Below are 7895 nucleotides of genomic sequence, written 5' to 3'. Positions count from 1 at the left end.
AGAGTGTTTCCACAAGAGAAAATCAATTTCTGCTTTAACAATAGAACACCAGCTTGTTTAACTGCTTGAAACCCTCTTACACTTCCCCACTTGATGCGCTGTCAGGTGTCCTTGAGGCGGTTCCCAATCATCGCAAACCTACGTATAACAGAAGGGGACACTGCTTGGTGCTGTGCTGGCCTCCCAATTGCTTGTCACACAAGAGCTTTCTTTCCAATTTTGAGCCCATTGTTGCATCCTCTGTGCTAATCCATCCTCTTTAGGATCTTCCCTCTTTTGTTTTCACAGACTTTACCGAGCAAGATGCCCCTTTTAGATGTAGAAGAAGTCAAAATCTTCATAAAGACACTTAACATACATATACCCCACTTGCCTTGTCAGCTGTTAGTTTTCTAACTTCACTTTTGGCCTTCATCTTTTCCATACCATGCAAACTCTTTCTCCAGCAAGGATGTCAGTAATGTTCAGGTGCCACGGTTGTTTGTTTTAAAGAGAGCTAATGTATTAATGTCATAGAAGTACTATTTATGAGGTGACACTGGGGAGCTCTATTGATAACTTGAACTCTGTTTCGCCTTTTTAATATCTATATCAAGGATTTATTTTTAAAATCATAAGGAAGAATCCAGAAAAAATTATTGTTGACTAGTTTTCCGTGCCTTTATTTTGGGAGAGACAGCGCATATATATTCATATTTAACCTAGTTGGGTGGCATAATGGGATGAATAAGAAAGAGGTTAACTATTTATAGAACATTGATTCAATTAAACGGCATTTCAATAAGAAATTCTCTAACTAACTATATGATAGTAGATAAAAAAGAATCACCTTAATTACAAAAAAACAAAGATTTAGAAAATTGTAACGATTTTCTAAAGTATTTTGATACATTAACAGAGTAAATGGAAACTGATTGGACTTGTCCAGGGGTACATGGGAGAGGGGGAGGTGGGGAAAAGAAGTGGTGTTAACAAACCCAGTAAGAAGGGAACAACAAGTGATCCAAAATCAGTGATGAGGAGGGTGTAAGAAGCCTGGTAGGGTTTGATCAATGGCAATGTAACCGAGAGGAATTACTGAAACCCAAAGGAACGCTTAGTATGATAGTGGGACAAGAGGAGAGCAAAAGAAAATAGATGAAAGAACTAGGAGGTAAAGGGCATTTACTGAGGTCTAAATAGAGACATGTACATATATAAATATATTTATATATGATGATGGGGAAATAGATCTATGTGCATATATTTATAGGTTTATTATTGAGGGAGCAGATGGATATTGGGCCTCCACTTAAGTACTCCCTCAATGCAAGAACACTTTGTTCTATTAAAACTGGCATTCCATGACGCTCACCTTCCTGACATGATCGCTGAAGACAAAGCGGGTGCATAAGCAAATGTGGTGAAGAAAACTTTTGGTGCCCGGCTATCAACAGATATAGCATCTGGGGTATTAAAAGCTTGAAGATAAACAAGTGGCCATCTAACTCAGAAACAACAAAGCCCACATGGAAGAAGAACACTAGTCTGTGTGATCATGAGGTGTCAAAAAGATCAGGTATCATGCATCAAAGAACAAAAAATCATATCATTGTGAATTAGGGGGAGTGCAGAATTCAATGACTTCCTCTGTGCTCATAAATATATTTCTTCAGGGGACATCAGTGTCAACTTCACATTGTGCCAATGGGAGTGTCAAACTATTTTCTCTTTCTTAAGCCTTCAATTACCAAAGGTGTTTATTAAACAAGATGTTATTTATCTTTATTTCTACCTCAAATTAACAGACAGAGTACCATTCTTATGTTCAAATGTTTCTAAGTTTTAAATTCAATGAATTCTACCGCAAAGGTAACAACATATGTACAAATAGGTACCGGCAAACTTATATGTATATGTGGGGGTCTATTCTCACTTTTCTCCCCACACGCATTCAGCACATGCCTATCCGTGCATCAACTCTCAGGTCACAGCTCTTGCAGAATTGTGTATAGAATAGTAGTGACTTCTATTGTCTTTAATTCTTGTACTAGTCCCAGTCTCTTCCTCGTTTCATAACAACCTCTGGTTGTCATTCCTTTCCCTAGTTAACATGTGTCTATCCCTAGCCTCATGCAAATATAGCCATGAATGTGGAGGATCAACCAGGGGACAAACATAAAAACTGCTTACTATAACCAGCTATTGGTTCTTTTGAGCTGGTGCCTACTTTCTTGAATAACTTTGCTGATCAATTATTTTGCCTACCTCAATATTGGTTTTGCTCTATGTAGCTTCTAACTTTTATCATTTCTCTGCTAAATGTATGTACTTAAAAATTTCACTTCTACTTCCACTAGGTTTGCTTTGTGGTTCTATTTATAAGTTTTCTCGTTTATTTGAAATTCAGTTTCAAAATGTATTATGTTGATTATTGTAATAATATGAGAAGTTGAAGTTAACAAGATTATTTGAGAATAATCTCATCTATATCTTACTTGCTTTTATAGTTAGTATTCATATTATCATTATATTCTAGAAAGTCTGCATGTTGTGTTGTTAAAAAAAGGAATTCAGGATGTAGAAGTTGTCTTTGTTTTGGTTAAATTCCATAGAGTTGGTTCCAAGTGATAGCGTCCTTCTGTATAACAGAATGAAACACTTCCTGGTCTGGCTCCATCCGCACAATTGCTCTTATGCTGAGACCACTGTTGTACCTACAATGCATTCTGTTGGGTCCTTTCTTTGGAATAGATGAAGAAGTTGTTGATCTTGCAAAATTCTATCATGCGATCGTCAGCTTCGCTTTCATCACCAAGGACATACTCTCCCACTCCTGCCCACCCCTGTTTTATTTCCAGTGATGACATTTTTGGCGTTACTATTCTTTTTGACAACGAATGCCAGACCATTCCTCCTCATGTCTGCCATAAGAAACTACATGCTAACTGATTCAAAATGGCTAATGCCGTCCATTTTAGTTCCCGATTATACAGAACATGGATCTTTGTGTAGTCCATTTCATTTCTGAAGAGTATCAATTTTCTTCTAGATTCATACTTCATACATTCTAGTTCCAGTTCCAGTCATTAATAGATATTTGCTGCTGCTTCTTCCCATTTTGAGGCTTGCGCCCTCAGCAAATGATGGGCCTAAAGGTTTTACTTCTCAAGGCTTTCTTCCATTCACATCATTAGGTTTGATTCTAAGCTTAGCAGGCAGCCCTTCCTCAGTCGTATTTTGAGTACCTGCTGACCTGAGGGGCTCATTATCTGGCACTCTTTTGACAATATTCTGTGGCTATTCATGAGATTTTCAGTATCTGACAATGTTCTATTGCTGTTCATAAGGTTTTCAATGGTGAATCCTCTGAAGTGGACAATCTCTTCCTTATTCATAGTCTCATAGTCTATTCTTAGTCAGGAAACTCTGCTGAGAACTGTTTACTTTGGATGACCTGCTTGTATGTGAAATGCCAGTGACAAAAATTTTCAGAAACACAGTGACACACAAGCCACCACAGTATAACAAACCAGCAAGTGGTGGAGACTCACCATAATTATGTGCAAATTACACTTACATTATTTTTCCCTGCACAACCTGCTGGCATGTTAGTTTCCAGTCCTCACTGTGCACCTTGTATGTGTGTGCAGATCATTTATGTGAGTGCATTATGGGAAAATATAACAGTTATGGTTTGCTATATTTAAAAACAAATGTCCCTAGTCTGTTGTGCTTATTTTGTTGATTTATGTCTTCCCTTATTTTAGAAAATTCTCAATTATTTTATCCTTGGTTTGTGTGTTTGGTCTATTTCTTTTGTTCTGCTTAGAGGGTTACAAATTATGTTTATGTGTGTTTCATCCATACCCATATTTGCTTGAAGCTATTTGAAGTGGTTGTTTTCTTTTCCTTTTTGCTTCAGATCTTTTGTTTTGTTCGAACAAAGATATTTTAAAGTGTGTCTGGAAGTTTTCAGATTTGTCTTTTCTTGCCTTCTTTCCTTTACATGCTTCTTATATAATGTAATTTGATTCAAATATTTCAATAACTACTGCCACGCCCCTTTTCATTATAATGTGCTATTAACTCATATTTCTTATTGGTGTGTCTGAGACCTTGTTTCTAGATATTTCTAAGGCTTTGAAGTGGTTTGAATTGATTCAGTCATGACCAAAGAAGTAAAACTGCCACAGACCCTATAGAACTTTAAGGTGGCCTTAAATGATAAAAACCAATGGTTGAGGCCACGGGGATAGAGGGAAAAATTGTAGTGAGTTCATGAAGGAGTCTGATAGACCGGATTGTAATATTTTCAGGACTATGGAGAGTGCCAGACATTCAAAGTGGTACAGTCAGCTGTCACCTCAGAGAAGACTACCACTGTTTCTGAATCTGCTCAAAGCCCCGCTGGCAAGAGATCCCACTGTTGTTGTTTGCTTGTTTCCTACGAGGGAGATTACATTTCTAGAAGAACTCTAACCTGTATATTTCCCCATTCTGGTTATCACTCTTGTTCACTCAATTTTAAAATCCAGTTCTGTCTTAATTTTGTTTCCTTGGTTATGGAAAGAACTGTAAAGAACTAGTTTAAAGCACTGCATGTTTTTGTTTTCTTTAATTTATTTTGACTCATCCATTTAGTATTTAGGTCTTCTTTCACCTTACAGTTTCTGTTTTCTCTTTGTGTGTGTGTGTGTGTGTGTGTGTGTGTGTGTGAAATTTCTTTCCCCTTTCCCCCACCCTTTCCTTGGGATTTGTCTTAGTTCCATAAAAGGGCTCTTTTTCATACACAACACAATTTAAGCCAGTTCTGCTAGTTATAGTTAACATTCAGTAAAAATAAATTTGCTCAAAACCTTCATATCCTGTGGATTCCTTTTTTATTTTCCTGTTCAACTGTTGCTGCATATTTTTATAGGATTCCAATTATTTCAATGCTTTAATTCCTGAGTTTACATTGAAATATAATTTCAGATACTTCCTTTGCTCTGAGATAATTCATATTAAGACTATAATGATTCTAGCAACATTTATTCTCTTATCATTTTTGTTAAATTATCTTTCAGTGAGATGTTTTATTTTAATCCAACAAAGCTTTTCTTAGCCACGCCTCTTTTTTCTTCAATTACTTCAATAGCATTATAACTGCACATTTTTAAAAGCTCATTATTATTGATTTATGCCATTGATACTGCGTAAGATACATGTACAACCTATGCTTTACTTTCCTTTTTAATCTGTTTGCTTCAAGATGTTAATTGCATAGAAAAAGTCTACTGTCAATACCCATGACTAACACAATTTTTTTTTTTCTGAACAGCCTTTAAGTGTATTGGATACGGTCAGCTGGCAGACAGTGAAAGAGATATGAGGCAGGGACACCAAGAATCAGGGACACCTTGAATCAATCTGCCTCTGAAAGTACAGCTCTGTATTATCTTGAAGAAAATCTTAGCTTATTAGTGCACAGGGAGGATGTGAGTGCAATTAAAGTGTTACCTTCATAAATTGGCTATTAGTAGGAAAGATGAATCATATTGAGAGATAGGAGATAAGGAGCCCTGAGGCGCAGTGAGGGAAAGAGTCTCGGGGGCAGGAAGCAGTGGGAGTGCCGGCTATCTTGAACTGTGACCTCCATAGCCTGGGACAATCTATTCATTAACCCACAGGCATCAGACCCTAAGACTGATTCTAAACTCCAAGGTCATCAAACCGGATACTCTTTTTACTGACCTTTGCATGTATGCCAAAGGGAGAGCATGACTGAATTTATTATGATTGTACCTAAGAAATAGGTCCAACTTTGGACTGGTCCATCCATGACCTGGAGATGCACATGGGCCAAGTTCCCTAAAAGGCACAGACACAATTCATTCAGTGGCAACTCACTTCAGACCCCACCTACTGTGTTGGGTGCTTTATTCTTTCTTTCCAAATAAACTCTGCTTTGTGCGTGCTGGTTTGTGGTCTGTGGTCCATTGATTTGAGAAGCCAAGGGCCCCTGGACACATCAGAGAAATTGCAACAATACTAGCATATATGTTTGAGAACCAGAGATATATCTAAGGCTTAGTCCAAGATCTTTTCTTGTCCCCATCTGCCAGTGAAGGCTTTTATTCTATTGGATGCCCATTGAAAGAATAGCAGCATAGTAACATAGCCTAGAAACACATTTACTGATACCAACCTGTGGAGAGATATATAATTTACTGGAATTCTCCTCATTTCAGTTTCTACAATCTATACTCTACAATTTTGCATCTTCTTGCTGCAATAACAATTATGCTGTAAAATGTAAAGTGAATAAATTGAAGAGTACAGTATTTCTCTAAATTAGTGGTTCATTATTAGATATCATCATTCTCAAAATAATACCGTGATTTAAATTTTATCTGAAAACACACAGAACATAAACACTTTTATGTTCTGTTACCAGGAATAGGAAAAAGTAAAAGAAGAAATCCTTTACTGAATCGTAGGTACATTTTATTTTGGAGGGGCAGGTGTGTGCAAGTACATAAAGAAAATATTTTCAAACTGATTGTTGTAGCAATTGTATGATATTGTTTGATGTGATTGAGCTATGAAATGATATACTAGCTGTATGAACTCCAAATAATATGGATTTGGAAATAAAATAAAGAAAATACGAATCATTGTGCAGTAATTAAGCAAGAGCTACATAGCTGTCAAATATTTTTTATTCATAAAAAGCTACTGAAAACCTATTTGAATAAACAGTTGAATGGGAGACAATACATCTTGCTCATTTAAGTCTCACTTTAGCATATAGATAACTGTTAGAGTCTATCTGTTCTATTTCTTGTACTCCTGGTTTGGGGAATATCTGGGCTATTTAATGGAAACAGAAAGTTTATTTTCAGCTGCTGGATCTTGATGTTATCAGCTAGCAGATTGCCTTTCTGTATTTCCTCTGTTTCTATCAAATGGTTCAAGCATAGGAACGAATGTGAGCGTGGTGCAGGACTGGGCAGTGTTTCATTCTGTTCTGCACTGTGTTGCTATGGCTTAGAACCAATGCAATGGCACCGAACAACAACAACAGCGATGGCAACTTGTTCTCTCTGCTGGCTGGGAAGTGGCAGGATATGTAACAAGTGACTTGAGTCCAGATGGGAGGCTATATATTAAGAATGGTAAGACCATTCAATCAAACTTGTTTGTTGGGGTAGGGGAGGGAGAGAAGGAATTAATGAGAGAGAGAGAGAGAGAAACAGAGGGAGAGAGAGAGATTCTATTATATAAGTACTTTCATATACCTAAATCAAAACCAAACTAATGGGTATTAAGTTGGTGCTGACTCAGAGCGACCCTATAAGATAGGATAAACTGTCCCTATGAGGATATAAGACTGTTGACTCTTCACAGGAATAGAAAAATCATATTTTTCTGGCATGGTAGCTGGTGGTTTCAAATTGTTGACCTTGTAGTTGGTAGTCCAATGCATAGTCACTATACCATCAGAGCTCCTATCATATGTAAGTGAGGAGAAAACAGTTCAAGATTGCGTGAGTGGTCTTACATTCCCACTCTGAACCTCTTCTCTGAGCCCATTCCCACTCTGAACCTCTTCTCTGAGCCCATTCATGTCCTACATTTCCTCCCATTTCTTAGTTCTTTATATCCGTCATGGCATGTGGAGGCCTCATTACTACATCACACTGACTCCATTTTGAAAACAACCAAAGATAATAAAGCTTGAGAGCACATGCAACTAAATGATGAGAAACTTCCCTTATGATTTCTAAAATCGTATTTGATTATATATGCTAAGTTTCAAAATCTGGAACTTTTAGATTACTTGTATAGAATGTATACAGAAAAGACAAAAAGAGGAGAACTAAAAATAAAAAGTATGTGTTGATCAATAGAGAATGACTAACCACATCTTC

This window comes from Tenrec ecaudatus, chromosome 2 (assembly GCF_050624435.1).
Source record: "Tenrec ecaudatus isolate mTenEca1 chromosome 2, mTenEca1.hap1, whole genome shotgun sequence".
NCBI classification, from domain to species: Eukaryota; Metazoa; Chordata; class Mammalia; order Afrosoricida; family Tenrecidae; genus Tenrec; species Tenrec ecaudatus.
Note: the sequence above shows the minus strand (reverse complement) of the source record.